Below are 18,584 nucleotides of genomic sequence, written 5' to 3'. Positions count from 1 at the left end.
ATATGGAACTAATAATAGAGAAAGATTTTCATTGAAATGGATGGTAAAATGTCTTCTTAGACCCAATTCATAAAAAGGAGCAGTAGCAGTACCTTTCTGGCAAACCCCAAATCCAGAATCCAGAAATTCCCATTTTTACTCAAGAAAGCAGGCAGCATTAGGGATAGTTAGGACACAGCACAGCAATCATTGGGATGCAAGTCAATTTACCTATTTGGGCTCTCAGACATTTATGTTTATTAAACCATTGCCCATCCAAAAAGAGAGATGATGGTATGTTCAAAGCAGATCACTTCTCCTTCCCCATTAATGAAATTAAAAGAATCTTTTCAAAACTTCTTATTCCTCTTCACACATTCATGGCACAGCATACTATCTTTTATGTCTGGGAATGGGAAAGTGCAGGTTGGTAATAAAAAGAGAGAGATCATCCTTTTGGAAGTGTCAAGTACCTGGGCCTGCCGTGAATGGAACTGTAGGTGAACCCAACTCTTTGTGTCTGCAGGAAGAACTTTGCCATGGACTATACACCATCTGACACCAGAGGCTTGCAGAAAACAGGTCTCAATATAACCAGGAATGGGGCATGATTCACAGCCTTAGGCTAGCTGCTCTTGCAGCAATTCTTGTCCATGATGCTGATATTGCTTGCTGAGCTGAAGTTATCTCTTCAACTCTATTAGTCAATACTTCTCTCTCCCTTCTGTTACAACTTTTCTGATCCTTTGCTCTTTGTCATCATTTTGCATTTCTTCAAACATGACTGCATCTTGCCCTTCCATGGAGAGTCACAAATATTCTGTTCTTGCTCAGGGTAAGCATGTTTCTGGATCCTCAGCTAGACCTGTATTTTTGGCCATAAGTTCTCAAATTAAAATGTTGTCACCACTTCTGTAAAGTGTTCTGGTACACCTTACTAATGGGAAGGAAATGGTTGGCAAAGCAAACACTGGTACTTTAGGTTTGGAGCAAGCTTTGAACAGCTCATTTTCTTGAGGAAAATGAACTTCATCTTTCTTCCTAGACTCCTTTGGTTTAGCTTCTGCAGTTGAAGTAGGTGGCTCCACTTGGTGTTCCTCTTGAGGTTCCTGTGTTATTGGAGCTAATGTGATTATCACATGTTCCTCATCTAATTTCTCCTCAAAGACTTTCATTTTGCTCCTGTCATAATTTGAGTATGCCGCTGTCATAATTCGAATATGCCATTTCCAGGAACACATAGGTGAAGGTAATGTCAAGAATATCTGCAGTCTCCTCCTTTTCAAAGACTATACGCATAAATATTTTATGTGAAATATAACATATATACAAAACATGCAATAAATGTCAAAGTACATTGTAAAAAGTAGTTATAGAACATATTACAAAGTTTAGTATGGGCTACAGTTTCAAAATTTTAGGTTTTTCCTTCTAGCTGCTCTGGAAACTAAAAGAACTAGCGGTATAATGATTCAACAGTCATACTCATTTGTTAAATCCTATCTTCTTTGTTATAACTACTCCTTCTCCTTTGATCTTTCTCCTATCTTCAGTGCTATTTCAACTATGTTCATTTTAACTTTGCTGCATTGTAAATGACTGTCAATAATATGAAGCAGGGGGATGGAATTAGTTGATGTTCTTGGAGAAGTTGGCCCCTCTGGATTTTCGGGACTTATCTCACCTAGGAACCCATCTGGAGGTTATAGGCTTCTGAAAAGTAATCATAATCCATGGAAACTTTGTAGAATCTCAGATAAGGCTCTAGGTATTCTTTAGCGCTGGTGGGAATGGTTTTCACAGGGATTGGCAAACTGTGGTAAATAGCAATATCTAGCTGAAGCTTGCATAAGAGTAGCCTCCAGAATAGCCTCTGACCCTATTTGAACTATCTGAACCACTGATACCTTATTTTGTTACAATAAATAATATATTTTTATTAACAAATAATATAAATGGTTATTTTATAGCCTGCAATTATTTCATTATTTATGTTCTAGGTTTGTTGCTACTTTTTGGATTTAAAGGCTATTTTAACGTTCTATATTTCTTGTTTAAAATTCTCTTCAGATTACACTTGTATTTCTGTTGACTTTCAATTTGTAAAAGGAGCAAATTCTGACATCAGGCATACATAGGTGACTTCTGTCCTCAGAATCAGAAACAGAACTAAGAAGAAAATGTTGAATATTGAGACAGTCTTTCACTGGGAAACTTCAGCCATGGTTCCATCTTCATAGTACAAGTTGGTTCCCTCCATCTTCCTGTATGGTGTGTTTCTGGCTTCCTTGATGAAGGTGTGCAAATATTGGGACCATGCCTGCTATTCAACTTGACTTGGAAATTGCAACATTATATTTTGAACATGAAATATAATGATAGGTGTCTAGAAGATGGCTGACAATTATTTTTTGATGTATAAATGCAAATGTTTCTAAAGTAGATTTGTTATGCCTTATTAACATTTTGCATCTATACTTACAAATAGTATCTATGGATAGCTTAATTGCACATTATTTTTGTGGGGAGTGATATGGACTGGGAATATTATACATCTTTTATCAAGTTTATGTCTGATTCAGAAGAATCTGAATTATCGAACAAACTAAATTTGGCCAAAATTATTTTTCCTTGACTGATAGAGATGCACTTTGAAAAATATTTTAACTGGTGCTTTGTGTTGGTGGTAATTATTTTACATTGTTTTCAATTAAATTAAAATTTCAATGGCTTCCTACACTTTTCACATTCCTTTTGACATAGGTTGTTACTTAAAAATTTCTAACTTTTCATTAATGTTGTCAAATATTTTTATTTATTTAACATAAATAAATGTCTCAATATTCAACATTTTCTTCTTAGTTCTGTTTCTGATTCTGAGGACAGAAGTCACCTATGTATGCCTGATGTCAGAGTTTGCTCCATTTACAAATTGAAAGTCAACAGAAATACAAGTGTAATCTGAAGAGAATTTTAAACAAGAAATATAGAACGTTAAAATAGCCTTTAAATCCAAAAAGTAGCAACAAACCTAGAACATAAATAATGAAATAATTGCAGGCTATAAAATAACCATTTATATTATTTGCTAATTAATGTTGTAATTTTAAATCTCTTAGCAAATTTGTTGTATTCCCTTTAAGTAACTAAGATGGGATGCATGTATTTCTGCATTTGTCTTGGTTAATTTTTTCTGACAATATTTTTGAGTACTAAATAATTAGCATTTTGCTTCTTCTACCCATTTTATTTTATATTTTAATAGTGTATTTTACTGATGTCCTCAACTACTGCTCCCTTTCTTTCTATTTTATCTTTTTTAATTATACAACTTTGTCATAGACACAAGTCAGGAAATAGTCTTAAATATATATGTTTGTATAATATACATATACACTTATAATACAATATAATATACATATACATTTCATAATTTATAAAATAAATTATATCATGGCTAAATTATAGAACACAAAACCCTATTAAATATGACTTATGTTATCTTTGGATGCTTACTGAATACATATTTGATCTTTTTAGAAGACTAATACCTGAATTACAAGAAAAATAAAGAAAGATATCCATGTGTGATCAATATTTTTCTACATTTCTAAAAAAGCCTCAGGGGCAGTATGTTTTACTGATATAAAAGTTGAGACATTCTTTTGCAATAGAGTAGTTTATAAATCAGTGTAAACTTAATGTGTCTATGTACCAAATTCTTAAATAAAACTCCCTATCCCGACCACACCCAGAGTCACAGCACCTACAAACAAACACACATCAATGTTAATAATACAAATGTGAATTATATCTTATTGTTTTGGCTTGTTAAAGTGGCCAGATTGCAATATATCAGAAATGGCTTTTAAAAAAGGAAATCTATTAAGTTGCAAGTTTACAGTTCTAAGGTCATAAAAGTGTCCAAACTCAGGCATCAGCAAAAGATACCTTGACCCAAGAAAGGCGAATCTGGTAAAGTAGGTGGCTGACATCTGCTGATCCTTTGGTTTCTAGTTCAAACAGCTTACCTGGGGGCATTTTCTTCCTGCATCTTCAAATGTCTGGGTGTCATATTGACTCTGTGGGCTCTGAGGCTTTATCCAAAATGGTTCCCTCTTAATGGACTCCAGTAAGTAATCCCACCTTGAATGGAAACCACTTAATCAAAAAGTCCCACCTACAGTTGGGTGGGTCATATCTCCATGGAAACAACTTAATCAAAAAGATCGCAGCCAAGAACATTTAATGAGGGTTAAAGTACATGGCTCCTATTTTCAATGTTCCTATAACAGATGCCAAATAACATTTGAAATCAGGTAATTAAGTTATTAAAAAGTATAATTTAAAAATATATTAATGTATGCATTTATTCCAACATGATCAAAACTATATAGACAGACCTCCATGCTGTATAAATATAAATTTAACATTATAATTCTAGCTGATTTTGGAGAATTTCCACAAACAAATAGTAGGAATTTAATCATATATAGTTACATGTTTTTGCCCATGGGATGCTTTTCAGTACCTTCAGTTTTGTTAAAATCACATGAAGAACAGACAATCTGCACATGCTCTGCTTTCCAATCATATTTTTTAATTAAAGAAATCTTTCTATATTAACCCAAAATAATATTCAAATAAAATGTATATATTCAAAATGCCAGTACTCCTTTAAATAATTCTCAATGTGGAGTATACGTGAATGCATGTCTTAGACAATATATTTAAAGAGAACTCCTATCTGACAACAATATATTGGAAAAGAAATGAGACACATTTAATTAGTGTTATAGAAATAATTAAAATGTAGGTAGCAATAGTAATGCAAGTAACACCTAACTAAAATCTGCATTTACTACATTATGGCCAACTCAGATATTGTTTATGTTTCTAAGCAATTAAGCACATTTAACATTCAGGTTTTTCTTGCTCAAAGATAAATTAAAATCTTTACATTCATCCATGCTTCTGGATTATTCAATATGCAGCATATAAAAATTTTTCAACTATTTCGTGATTGGTAACATTTTTGAATTGGTTAAATACTCTAGTTGATAAACTTAGACACAACAACATTAAATAAAACTTGTATTTAAAATATCATGACAGGAAAAAGGAAATGCATATAATAAAGCATATTAGAACAAACACAGAGAGCACATTTTTGAGAAATCATACAATGTTGGATTAGTAATATTGAGTTAGTAATATTGAGAACTAAATGTAAGAAAGGAAATTTTAATAACTTTAAAATATTCCCTGTTTTAATTAAGTGAGCTAATATTTATTGAATCCTTAATATTTGTGAGGATTGTTTAAATCTTTTTATTTTTAAATAGACATTAATTTTAATGTTGATAGAAAGACAAGATTCTTTCTGGGATATTAGAAATGCTTTATTTCTTGACATAATATTGGGTCAAATGTTTACGTCTAATCATTTAAAAGGCTATTTATTTGTAAAATATATGTTAAAGTAATAGGAGTTGAACCGAGTGATTTCCAATAGATTTTATTAAGTGAGCAAAGCAAAACACAGAAAATTAAGGCTTAGGGAAATTTGTAGAGAAAACAATGTCAAAAAACATTTCTCTGTATTGAGTGCTCACTCTCTCTTAGTACAAACACACACGCACATATGACTGCATCAAATGATTTGGATGTGAAATTATATGTGGATATAAAATCATAATGAACAGTACCAAAAACCCCACACATCCAGTTGTTAACATGGGCTTCTTTGCTCACATGATACACAATTTTCAAAAATCAATCAACATAAAACAACTTGTGAAGGACTGTGAAATACCTGAGATTTTATCCTACATGAGATTTAACCCTATATAACAAGTGGGCCTTCTAGCAGAGGATATGCTAGCAGAGAATATTCACATTAGTGGTCTTAAAGCATCAGTCGTTTTGTGCCAGTGCCCTGGTTATGTCAAAAAGACCAAATGTCATCTTTACGGGTAGTAATATGCATTGCAGGAAGAAACCTGACCATAGGAAATCCGAATCTTTTAAAATGGGCAGCAAACCCTTTGCTCTATAAGGAAACACTCACTGCATCTTACAAAGCTGTTCACTATCCAAATGTCCTTAAAATATTAATCACAACAAAGGGCCGCCCGTGTTTCACTCATGTGCAGAAGTGCAATAAACCCATTTTGTCTTCCCTGGATCTCTCTCTACCCCCACCTTCCCTCCCTCCATCTTTCTTTTAATATCTCAACCATTACCCTCTCCCCCATTACAATGCATGCTGATTTATTTCCTTCTCTTCTTCACTAGCCCTTCTATACTCCTTATTTACATTCATCTCCAACATTTAGTCCTCATAATTTATTCCTATTTCTCTTCTATACTTTGGCTCTAGTAAATATCTACTACCCAAGATATTTTATGCTTTAACTGCATACAGAACATTTTAACTTTAATGAGTAATGCATTCTGCCCAAAAAAGAAATTCTTGTAGAGCTACTTCAACAGGATCATCACCCTTCTGAACAATGAGGCTCAAAATCTTAGGGTTGAAATCCTCCCACTCCCAACCTCCTCCTAGTATCTATTTCTTATCGGTCCCTGATATAGCAACTTTGGTATGTGATTTGTGCATCTGTACTTTCCATTATATTCTCAGTATTAACTACCCTTATCATTCCTTTCCTGGGTTTATTTCAACAACCTGATTGTATTCATCATGCACATTCATCAGGGTTTGCCTCCTCAAATGCTGATCCAATCACATTGGTCAACAGTTCTCCCAGTGTCCATGAAGTTAGGTCAGTCTCTACTCTGGAATTCATAAATGTCCAAAAACAAAGCCGGCAAGTTAGCAGGCTAAAAGCCCAAGCAGTTTGGTGGCTCCTCATTATGTGCATATGTCTTTCCAAAGAGAATAGAGGGTAGTAAAAATGTATACAGCATTATACACTTAAAATTAGATATAGACAGAAGTAAACTTTCAGCATGCCATATATTAAGCTGAAACCTTGACCACATTGCCTAATATCCATGATCTTGTTAATCTCATTATTTTAATACACATATAACTTGTGCTGCTTTGAAAGTATTGTGAACCCTAGGAAAGCCATGTTCTTTAATCCTTATTCAATATTGTTGGGTGGGATCTTTTGATTAAGTTGTTTCTAGGGAGCTATTACCCGCCCAACTGTGATTGTGATCTGTTGATTAGGTTGTTTCCATGGAGATGGGTCTCCTCCCATTCAAGGCAGGGTTGTATACTGGCATTCTTTAAGAGAGAACAGTTTTGGAAAATGCTTCAGAGCCAACACAGAGAGATAGGTTTGGAGCTGCACAAGGAAAATGCCCCTGGGGAAGCTGTTTGAAATGAGAAACTGGGAAAGTAAGCTAGCAGACATTGTCATGTGCCTTCCCAGCTGGCAGAGAAACACTGAGCTTCGTGGGCCTTTCTTGATTGAATCAGGGTATCTCTACTTAGATGCCTTAGTTTGCACATTGTTATGGCCTTAAACTGTAAACTTGCAACTTAATAAATTCCTTTTATAAAAGCTACTCCATTTCTGGTATATTGCATTCTGGAAGCTTTAACAAGCTAAAAATATACCTATAAAGTTAAAATGGGATAGCATATAGAAAAGACTTGGAACATGTATTTATCGTCAATTAATAAGGGTGCCATTGTTATGATTTGCTGCCTCACGCAACCAGTTTAAATGCTTATCACATCCATTTGAGGAAAGCATAATCATTTATCTTGTTTTCTTTTCTCTACTCAGCTAGGTGACTTACCAGTGCATTGATATATCAATGCTATGATAACAGGGTCCCATAATTATCTGAAATTGATATTTTAGTGTCAAGAACAACATAAAAGCTGATTAGGCCTAGTTGTACTTAGCAAGCCTGATTTTTTGCATAATAAGAACAAATATGTCATTTACACAATTGTCTAATCTGAAAAGATTATTGTCTAGGGACAGGATTTCCTAAATGTGGCACCTATGTCAAAAATACAATAATAACGATGACAATAATATCAATGGAAGTCACAATGGCAATTTTGCTATGTTGCAGGCACAGTGCAAGTGGGAGGATTACCTGATCTCTTTTTCACATCTCTTATGTTGAGCTTGCCAGTTGCTGTGACAAGCCAAGAGTTAAAAAAAGTTCTCTGTTTATTTCCCAAAATGCATGCCCTCATTAGTTCCTTATGTTAAACCAGATTTTGGTTCACAGAGGGCTGAGAAGCATTTGAAATGAAATGTTTCAGATAAGGTAAGCTTCCATTTCCCTGCAGAAAGGTGTCAAGGTGAATGCCTTCAAATTAATTCATTTAAATACATCCAACATTATTTTTTCAGTGATTACCTGAAAGACATTCGCAGGGATTAGGGGTGGTTGGAGTAGTGTGAACGATGTCGACACAGGAATTAGACATGATCCTTGTATCCCTTTTGCCTAAGAATGAGTCTGTTGTGTACATTACAAATACCCTGGAATTCTCTAGGAAAATTATGTTTAATTTTTTTAAGAGAAGTAAAAAAGTGTGCCTTGATGTCTTGAAAATTATTTTTGATTTATAAAGATGATATTTTCTTGGCTACTTTTTTCCTTTCATCTGTCTTTATCTTGTTTAATCTTTTTCAAATTAGATTATTTTGAGCCCTGTTACATAGTTCATTCCTAGGAAGAAGGAAAAGTATTTTCAAGCGAAATACAAAAACTTATTTGATGCACATGGCTATTACATTGAGCCCCAATCAAACAGTATTCATTTCTAATTCTTTTGCATCTAATAGAATCTGAGCTTTGGACAATCTAGGGCCATATATTCTATTCTGAACTAAACCGTTTCATGACTTACATCAGCACTTATCCAATTTAGAATATGTATCCTTATATCCACATGTAATAGAAAAATCATCTTAAATGGTCTCATTAAAATGTCAAAAGTAGATTACATTCATAAGCTAAATATAAAATTCTAATGTCAGTCAAACTTTTTTCTCTCCATTACTGAATACCTCATAGGCCCCACAATTAGGACTCTCCCAATCTCTCTTCTTTCCAGTCCTCAAATTCTCTCAACTCTCTTTTCAAGTCCACTCCTCATTACTGACTTTCTTGCTTGATGTTAATTTGTTTTTTCCTTCAGCAGATAATCCTTTGTCCATACCAATCTTAACTAATCACTTTGGTCTGTTCTTCAATGGATAGAGGAGATAGAGGGCTTATAATTAATAGTATGATCTGTTTTTCAAATGATGTATTTAAATTAAAATACAACAAAGTGTCATTGTTTTTTCACAAACACTCCAGGCCTCACAGAAAGCATGGCGTATAAAATCTGTACTGTGGTTATAAATATCAATGTATATCTTGAATAAAGATGGGAATCCTGGAACTTATCAGACAGGAGTGTAAATCAGACAGGAATGGAAGTGTAAATAAAGCACAATTATAAATGCAACCATCCTTCCATTCTTGCCATGCCTATCAATAAGAAGCTATTTTTGATTAAGACAGTCAAATCATAGGTGCCTTGAACTTATTAAAATGACTATTCTTTTTTCTTTTAAAAGGAAGCATATTAATTTCCAATTGCTGTGCAACAAATTTCATAAATACATAAATGTATTTACTCACTGCACTTTTAGGTCAGAAATCCAGATTAGCTCTGTTTCCCTACTTTGAGTTTCACAAGGTCAAGATTTGTTGTCCTCTGGCTGGCTCTTAATCACATCTGAAAGTTCTTTTTGTCATGTCAACTAGCATATTCACAGGTTCCAAGGATTAGGGTATGGACATCTTGGGTGAGCGAGTGGGGCCTGGGGACAATCTGTCTCCCCCCAGAATCATGGCTTAATAATATTCAGCAAGTAAGCTGAATATTACAGAGGAAATCACCAACTTGACCGCTTTCACCTCAATCACCAAATTTAAATAAACAGTAGCAGAACTTTCCCGAATGTCCTCTAAATTATTTTAACATACAGTTTACACAAAAGAGCTAATATTATGGTGGAATTATTAGGAAAGATTGAATTCTATATGATTTTATGTGTGTATTCATTTTTAAATGCTATATGCTTTTAATACTTTGATAATATCAAGATTCTGATAAAAGTCAGACATTTTTATTTTTCAGGATTTTCCTTAACTAAAAACTCAAAAGCGATAAAACAGATTCTACTTTATATTTGGGTATAAATTTGTATTAAGCACTTTCCAATATAAGTATGAAATTATTGCAATTATTCAAGTGCAATGCTTCTTTTGGATTGTTTACTTTAAAACCTTTAAGAAGAAGAGTTGTTTAATTGATATTCGTATTTAATCATTTAATTTGTTATCTATTAGAGGGTTGCATATCTTGATAAATGACAAAAAAGTGTTCTTTTGATTTTAATTAAGATTTTTTATTTCTTCTGTGCCATGGTGATAGTGAAACCTGTTCTTTTTTAGCTGTGGCCTTATGAAGCATGGTTCAGCCAGATCTTTTTGAGTTACTATCTCAAGAAGTCAGATTTGCTTCATTAACTCCAGAAAGGAAATATTGAAAATGGAAGATAAATGCATTTTAGGAATGTCAACCAAACTTTTTGAATTTTTCATTATAGCATCAAGAAACATTTTTATCCAATTTTTTAATACACCTCAGAGAAAAAACACGAATGCTAATGTTTCAATATTTACATTAATAAAGATTATCTCAGCTACCTAAAAGTCGCTAAGTTTGTCTAGAACCACGGCTTAACCCCTCCACCCTTACCCAACTCCCAAACATGATTGATATAATTTTTTAGAAATTACTGTGACAAACTTAATTCAGCTAGACTGTGCTAGGGATCAACCTGAAGCTGGCCTACTCTTTTCATTCCTGCTTAGGGGTTTCAAAGAAACAGGTGCAGGTAAATTTCAAGTGTCAGTGTCTGAAATGCTATCTTTACATATTTACATATTTATCCAGTCAACGAACATTTTATATGTGGCTCCTATCTGAGAAGTGCTGGGAGGGCTGTCAGAGAATACAAAAACTAATTTTATAGGGTCCTGATCTTTTGGACTGTGGTTTTCACCACAGCTACTAACAGGACTGCAGAAATAAATGTTTGTCAGTATACCTTGCGGCTTTGTACTTCTTATGTATTTACTTAAGCAGTTTCTCCAAATTAAGCCTATTTCCTCCTAGTCCCATTGGTAAACTATACCCTGCCCCCTGCCATGTGCCCCCTCCTCCCACCCCATAATCCCCTGGGAAGCTTTCACATCTTCACACTGAATGGCTAGGTAAACAAGCAACCTGGCATTAAGTACCTATGATGTTTTATTTCTCCTTCTTTATTTCTTAAAAAATAGTGTCCAAGCCCACAGGGGCCTTTACAGCTGAGAGACCAAAGAAAGCACCAGGCATAGACTGAGACATGAACTTTATTATAGGAACTTGCTTTCAAGAATGAAAGAAAGAAGCCACTGGGGGGTACCAACCCACTCTGAAGGTGGTCGATTCCAAGCTTGGATGAAAGCACTTTGCAATTGGGGGGGATTAACAGAGGCCAGAGACAAAGACATTCCATTGAGTATGAGAACATGGGTACAGTAGAGGGCTTTTGTGACATGAGGGTAAGTTTGATTTTAGTTAGTGTATGTAGGGAGAAGCTTATAGGTTACTTTGTAGATGATAGTAAACATGATAGTATCTCAAAGATTCCAGAAAGGGGGCAAGGTATAAATCATCATCCTACAAAGAGAAGGGTCTGTTTCTTGCATACAATGACTGTCTGTGCATTCCTCCTTCTGTGGGGAGGGCAGCTGAAACATTAACTGACCCAGGTCATGAATCTCATGAGAAACTGAGTTTCATGGCTCCGCCCCTTGCGTTCCCACAAATAATTAAAACAATTATGACACATCAGTTTAAAAAGACAATCTGCTCATAGTACAGACCTGAAATCATGCAAGAGATTGAGTTTCTAAATCTGATTTCCATTTATCAGAGATTTCAACTATATCAAGCTTTACTAACGTTTTTAAAGATACAAAACTGTGTGGCACAGATGAAACAGGGATGTGATCCAGAACCCTCTTTTTTCTCCTTCAAACATACACTGGTCTAGTTTAATAGACATGTTTTCTCAGTAGGGTATGTCTTTACCTTATTTCACCGAAGCCATTTAGATCATGAAACATCGAAATTTTATACTCAGTTATTCATGTAGCTTTTTTGATATTTTCTAGAGATTCATGACACTTAAATCCAGAGATTCATGACTCTTAAGTTCTTAAATTCTAGGTTTTTTATTTTAAGTACCTGGGGACAACCAGGTCCATTCTGTGAAAAGCATTCCACATGTAGGGGCTCTCCTGCTACCAAGAGGCATTTAGGTATGATTTTTAGCAGGAGGTGTCATAAGCATGACTACAAAGATATTAGATAATGTCAGTTGCCTTCTTTTTTTTTTACTGTGTGTGTCCCAGCACAAGGATTTCAAACGGGCTCTCTAATCATTTCAGCCACTCTCTTTTTTTTCTTTTTTCCCAGCAACAAGAAAAATCACATATAGTATCAAATGTCTTTTAAAACGGTGTTTTTTTTCCCTCCCGCATTATTTGTAAGACAATTGCAACAGCATTTTCTCATGGAAATCAAATCTATTTTCTCTCTGTGTGCTACTAAAACATGCTATTTCTGTGATGGTAGGAGCACTGGAAGGAATACATGCAATTTGAATATGATTCTGGCAAACTATTTTTCCAATAATTAATAAATCATTCAATGATTTTACTTCCCATGTTTAAGCATCAAATATTACTATTATTTCTACCAATAAGAGTATTCTTTTAAAGAATTTTCACTGATTCTGTAAAAATATTAACATATTTTAACTAAATTAAACATGTTCTTTAGGTTTTTGTTTGTTTGTTTGCATAGGCAGGTACCGGGAATCGAACCTGGGTTTACAACATAAAGGGTGAGAATTCTGCCTGCTGAGCCACCGTGGCCTGCCCAGAATTGTTCTTTAGGACTGTTGTCATTAACATACTACAAAATATACAGTGTAATTTCCTATTTAGTTGAACTGGGACCTCATGACTGAGAATATGTCTAGTGGGCATATGAATGTCTATTTACACATTTGCAGAATATCCTACAGTAGCACCCCCCCAACAATTAATTTAGGTAAATTATAATTTCTCTGATTTGGATAATGTAATTGAGTGGGTCAGTTAAAATTTTCATGCTATAAGCACTTAATTGCTTATAAGGTATATATTTATTATTCTAATGTTTCATTACTCAAATTTTAAACCTAGGAAGATATTTTTAAATATTACCTTAAAAAGATACAACAGAAAAATCTTTCATGTATGAAAATATTTTTTAGTTCATAACAGATTGCATTTGGATATAGATTTGGCCCCAAATATACCTGATCGACTATAACTGTACGTAATTACTCGATACAATATAGTTAATCTTAAGACCAAATCTTTAGATGTTATTCAGTCCTCTTGTTTTAAAACAGCATTTTGCATGCTGTTGTAGTTTTAAAGTGAATTGCCATAGAATCAGTTAGCAGCTGCCTGGAAATACATCACAAAAGAATAATGTAGTTAAGAAAATATAAAGACATATTCTTTAATCATGTGGATTGTTGTGAAGGATTGAAGATTTACACATGCTCTTTTCTTCTTTATTAAAGAAGTTGTGGGTTTAGAGAACAATCAGGCATAAAATACAGTATTCCCCTATGCCACCCTATTATTAACACCTTGTATCAGTGTAAAACATTTGTAGAATTGTTGATAGCACATTTTTAAAAATTATATTCTTAACTATAGTCCATGGTTTAACTTAAGATTCACTGTTCTTGTAGCGAACTTCCATGGATTTTTTAAAAACTTTTATTCTGTTTAATATATATATATATATATATATATATATATATATATATATATATATAATGCTTCACCTTTTAATCACATTCAGATATATATATATATATATATATATTTATGACATTGTGGCTGTGCTGCCATCACCATCAACCAAAATTTTCCAAACATTCCAAATAGGAAGCTAGGTTTAAATAATGTGCATGAGTTTTGGATAAAATTTAAGTATATTCATATTTATTTTCATTTATAAACATAATATATTGTACAATAAGAGATTTAAAGTTTTACATTTCAAGTTTTAACGTCCCATCCCCTACCCCTACTCTGTCTCCCAGTAAACTTAATCCTAGATTCTGACTGTACAGATTTACTTATTCTAATTATTTCAAATCAGAGAGATCATGCAGTATTTTTCTTTTTGTTCGACTTTTTTCACTCATCATGATGCCTTCCAGGTTCATCCATGTTGTTGCATGTATCAGGACTTCATTCTTTTTGATGATTGAGTAATATTCCATTATAATTATAAACCACATTTTATTTATCCATTCCTCAGATGATGGGTACTTAGATTGCTTCCATCTACTAGCATTTTGAATATGCCATTATGAACATCACTGCACAAAATATCTCTTTGAGTCCCTGCATTCAATTCTTCTGGGCCTGTACCTAGTAGTGGGATTGCCAGACCATGTGGTATTTCTATACTTAGTTCCTGAGGAACTGTCAAACTGTATTCTGCATCTGCTGCACATTTTACTTTGCCATCAGCTAAAAAAGAGAAACACTGGCAAAGAATGTTTCTCTTTTTCGGCATCCTCTCCAAAACTTGTTCTCCTGTTTTAAAAAAATAATATGGAACACTTCACGAATTTGTGGGTCATCCTTGTGCAAGGGCCCTGCTAATCTTCTCTGTATTGTTCCAGTTTTAGTATATGGGTGGTCTCTTGAGCAAAATATAGCATTTCAGCAGTCCTTGGTTTCTCTTTCAACAGTACTAAGTGACTGAAAGCAGTAAAAAAATGATACTCTTTTCTTTCCTTTCTGTTCCTACATATTCATTCTAAAAGGAAAATCTATTATGCCTAAAAGTCAAAACAACCAAGTTGTTGTATTCTTGATGATACCAATATGGAGAAACAAAGTAGTTGTCGGGATGCAGTTTAAACAATCTAAGTTCTTAAAGGAAATTATGGATTCAAGGCAATCATAAGATAATGGACTTATGTTGAAGTAGTTGAAGAAGAAAACTAATGGATAGAACCCGAACTTCTTGCCAAAGTATTACAAATATGTTTTATTTCTAAACTGTTAAGTTTAAATATGAGGGAATATTGAAAAGGTCTTACATTATTTCTTCTATGTTTAGTATATTTCATTTCCACGAGACAAGGCATATTCAATTGCCCAGATGGCTCAGTTTCTTGTCTCCTATGGCAAATACCGTACAATGGGTTGGCTTTAGGAAGCAGGAATTTATTAGTTCACAATTTCAGAGGTTAGAAGGCTTGGTTCTTCCCACAGTCAGTAGCATTTTGGTTGGCCAGCAATCTTTGGGTTCCTCGGCTTCCTAGCACATGGCGATACTGTCTCTTTTCTCCTCTGGTTCTGCTGACTCCCGGTATCTAGCTCTTCTTGATGGCTTTCATCACAGTGTCTGAAATTCATTCTTGTTATAAAGATGCTGGTAAGCCACAGAAGGCCCAATCTCACTCAGCTGGGCCACACCTGAACTAAAACCACATCGTCAAGAGATCCCATTTGCAGTGGGTTCTTTCCCATAGAATGAAGCAATGCAATGGGTTGATTCCACTAGAGAGCAAGACCAAGAACATGTCTAAATCAGAGCACATAATTCAATCCAACACAGCAGGTAATAGTTCTTATTTAAATTAACCTTTTATTAAAGAGACATAAAATGATATTACTACTTACAATTTTTGTGTTACTTTATTTTGTAGAAAGGCGGTGGTTTAAATAATGTGCAGGAGTTTTGGATAAAATTTAAGTATATTTATATTTATTTCCATTTATAAACATAATATATTGTACAATTAGAGATTTAAAACTTGCCATATTTTAAAAAATGACAAAAAACATGTGCAAAAAAAAATAATGTGTATGAAACATTCCATAAAGATGTAGCTTTTTTCCACCAGATGTTTAGCCAGGGGGAATCAAAAGCAATTACTTTAAATATTTTGAAACATATGTAATATTTTTGATAGATTTAATCATTTTATAATATATTTTACTAACTGTTTAGGGCAAGAACTATCTATGTTACTCTTGTTTCCCAGAATTGTCCATAAAATTTATTAGTATTTCCATATTAATTTATTGGCATCAAAATCCAGAATGGTTCATTTAACTTTGAAAATGAAAATGATTTGCCTACTTAGTATTGATATGGGAATCTTATTTATTTTAAATGTAATTAGAGAGAGATTGCAAAAAACAGAATTAGAGAAATCATTTAGGAGGTTACAGCCAAAAATCCACATAAGAAATGACTGTGGCTGGGACAGGGTAATAGAAATGTAGGTGTAGAAACAGTCTTGGATTCATGGTATATTTTTAATGTAATTTAACAAGACTTATGATGGATTGGAAATATAATGTCAAAAAAAAGAAGACATCCAGAATGGCTCAGAACTATTTGAGCTGCTGAACAGCTAAAATATATCTGATATTTACTAAAATGAGGAATGGAAGAGAAGATTTTGCATGCCTGCAGGAAGAAAGGTTTGCTTTGGACATTACAAATTTCAAGCAATGCAAAATCAGGTCGGTTAAGTTTTGACAGAAAGACTAGTGAGGAACATATTTCAAAGAAGGATGGGTTATCACCTGGATCATAGGATGAAGGAAAGTTGAGATTGATAAATGACCCTTGATGTCAGCAATAGTCCTTTGTGGGAAAACCATAAACTGAAGTGAATTAGAGATGAAAGTGAAAGTTGGAGAATTTACACTTTATCATCCTTTGGTTTACCCATACTTAAGAACTGAGTATGTGAATATTTTCTTCTAATCCACATCTTGCCTTTGGTTTTAGTAATAGTGCTAGTTCTCAGTTCTCAGAACTCAAGTATGTGGCTAAACCAATCAGACTTTTCCACCTAGAGAATCATAATGATTGGTTCATGGATAAGGACTTCATCCATTTAATTTCTGATTTCCTGTTTGAGCTTTCAAGAAAACAAATGCTTCTACTTGTTGGGACTTTGGGATAAGCTGCCTGAGCCAACCAAGGGGGACAAAACATAAGACCAACAAGTAGTGAGAAGAATCAGAGATGAGTCTTAACAATAGCGCTGGGATTCTAGATCAAACAGCTCTTTAAGTCATTTAAGCAATATGAGTTGATGACTATTCTTCTGCTTAAATCATCGTGAGCACAGTTTTCTGTTACAAGCAGAGGAGACATACTTTTATGAGTTACTTCTCATGGTAAAGATTTTGAAATGACTTTTACAACATGGAATCACCAAAGTAAAGAATTCAATTTTTACTAGTACCTTGCCCCCATCCCACCCATTTTATGAAAGCTTACATTTTAATAAACATAGAAGCATTTGACTCCTAGCCAATATCTTACATATGTTTTTTTTTTTTTTTTTTGGCAGCCATAGGCAGTTACAAAGGCTTAACTTCACAGACCTCATAGGTGGGCAGCTCCCTTTTCCATATCAGACCTTGTGTGGAGCCAATGCTTTGCAGTTTCTGAAAGGAGTTGCAGTCAAAGACTTAGGCACACCTGGCCAGTCATGCTCTTATGCATACTTGTATGCTAAGATTCATGTCTTCCTCAAGTTCATCTGCTCAGATCTTCTTGTCAAGGGGAGAAGTGAAAAGTCCTGAAGTCTCCTTTCTCCACTCTGTCTCATTACTGAATACTTCCCTACTCCTAGCCCTTCCCCTTTTCCTATTGTGAGCTCCCAGGTCCATACAATGGCAGGGGTCTCATGTTCAGAGATATCTCAGCAGTGAAATTTTCCTCCACATCTGTGCTGACCCATCTGACCCTCTCCTAGCTGTGCTGTTCCATGAGGAAATATGAAACAGTGAAGAAGTTGGCACTTTCTCTGGTTGAGCCTCTTGTTTACACAAGTGTAGTAAATGATTAAACACGTGGCTCTCACTTTTATTTTGGCTTGTTGCCTTCAGTTGGCTACTGTGACACTTGACAGCTCAACTCAGATCAGCTTTTGGCAAATATTAGCCAGGCTTGTGGGCATCTCAACCTGTACAAACTATCAGGGTTAGAAAGTGTTGTACACAACTTTTTCACTGATTTGTATGGCTAATTCTCAAGATTAAAGAAAATCAAATCCAAATTATGCATTCTTGTAAAATTAGAAATAATATAAGGTTATTTAAATTGAAATAAAAGACGACTAATTTCTAATCCTAAAAATACAGACTGATGTTAAAGGCAGACAATATATCTATAACAATAGAAAAGTTCTATTGTTAATGTAATTGTTATAGACAATATTGGACAGATAATTGCATAACTCTTGGATGATAGTGTAGACCAAGCCTACATTTTGAGATGAACTCTGATTTTGTATTACATATCTACAACTGGGGAGATACATAAATAAAAAAAAAGAGAACAAAGTGATGATTTGTTTTTCAGTTGTGGTATATACTTTCCCATGTGACAACCAATGCTTCTCACTAATTAAAGGGGATAATGAATTTTATCA

General features: G+C 34.1%; 1 pseudogene; it reads right to left on the bottom strand.

The window, feature by feature from the left end:
* Positions 1-14,718: 14,718 nt before the first annotated feature.
* LOC143689192 (U6 spliceosomal RNA) lies at positions 14,719-14,816 on the bottom strand (annotated as a pseudogene).
* Positions 14,817-18,584: the final 3,768 nt, after the last annotated feature.

Source organism: Tamandua tetradactyla, chromosome 6, assembly GCF_023851605.1.
Source record: "Tamandua tetradactyla isolate mTamTet1 chromosome 6, mTamTet1.pri, whole genome shotgun sequence".
NCBI classification, from domain to species: Eukaryota; Metazoa; Chordata; class Mammalia; order Pilosa; family Myrmecophagidae; genus Tamandua; species Tamandua tetradactyla.
This window is presented reverse-complemented; position numbering and strand designations above follow the sequence as displayed.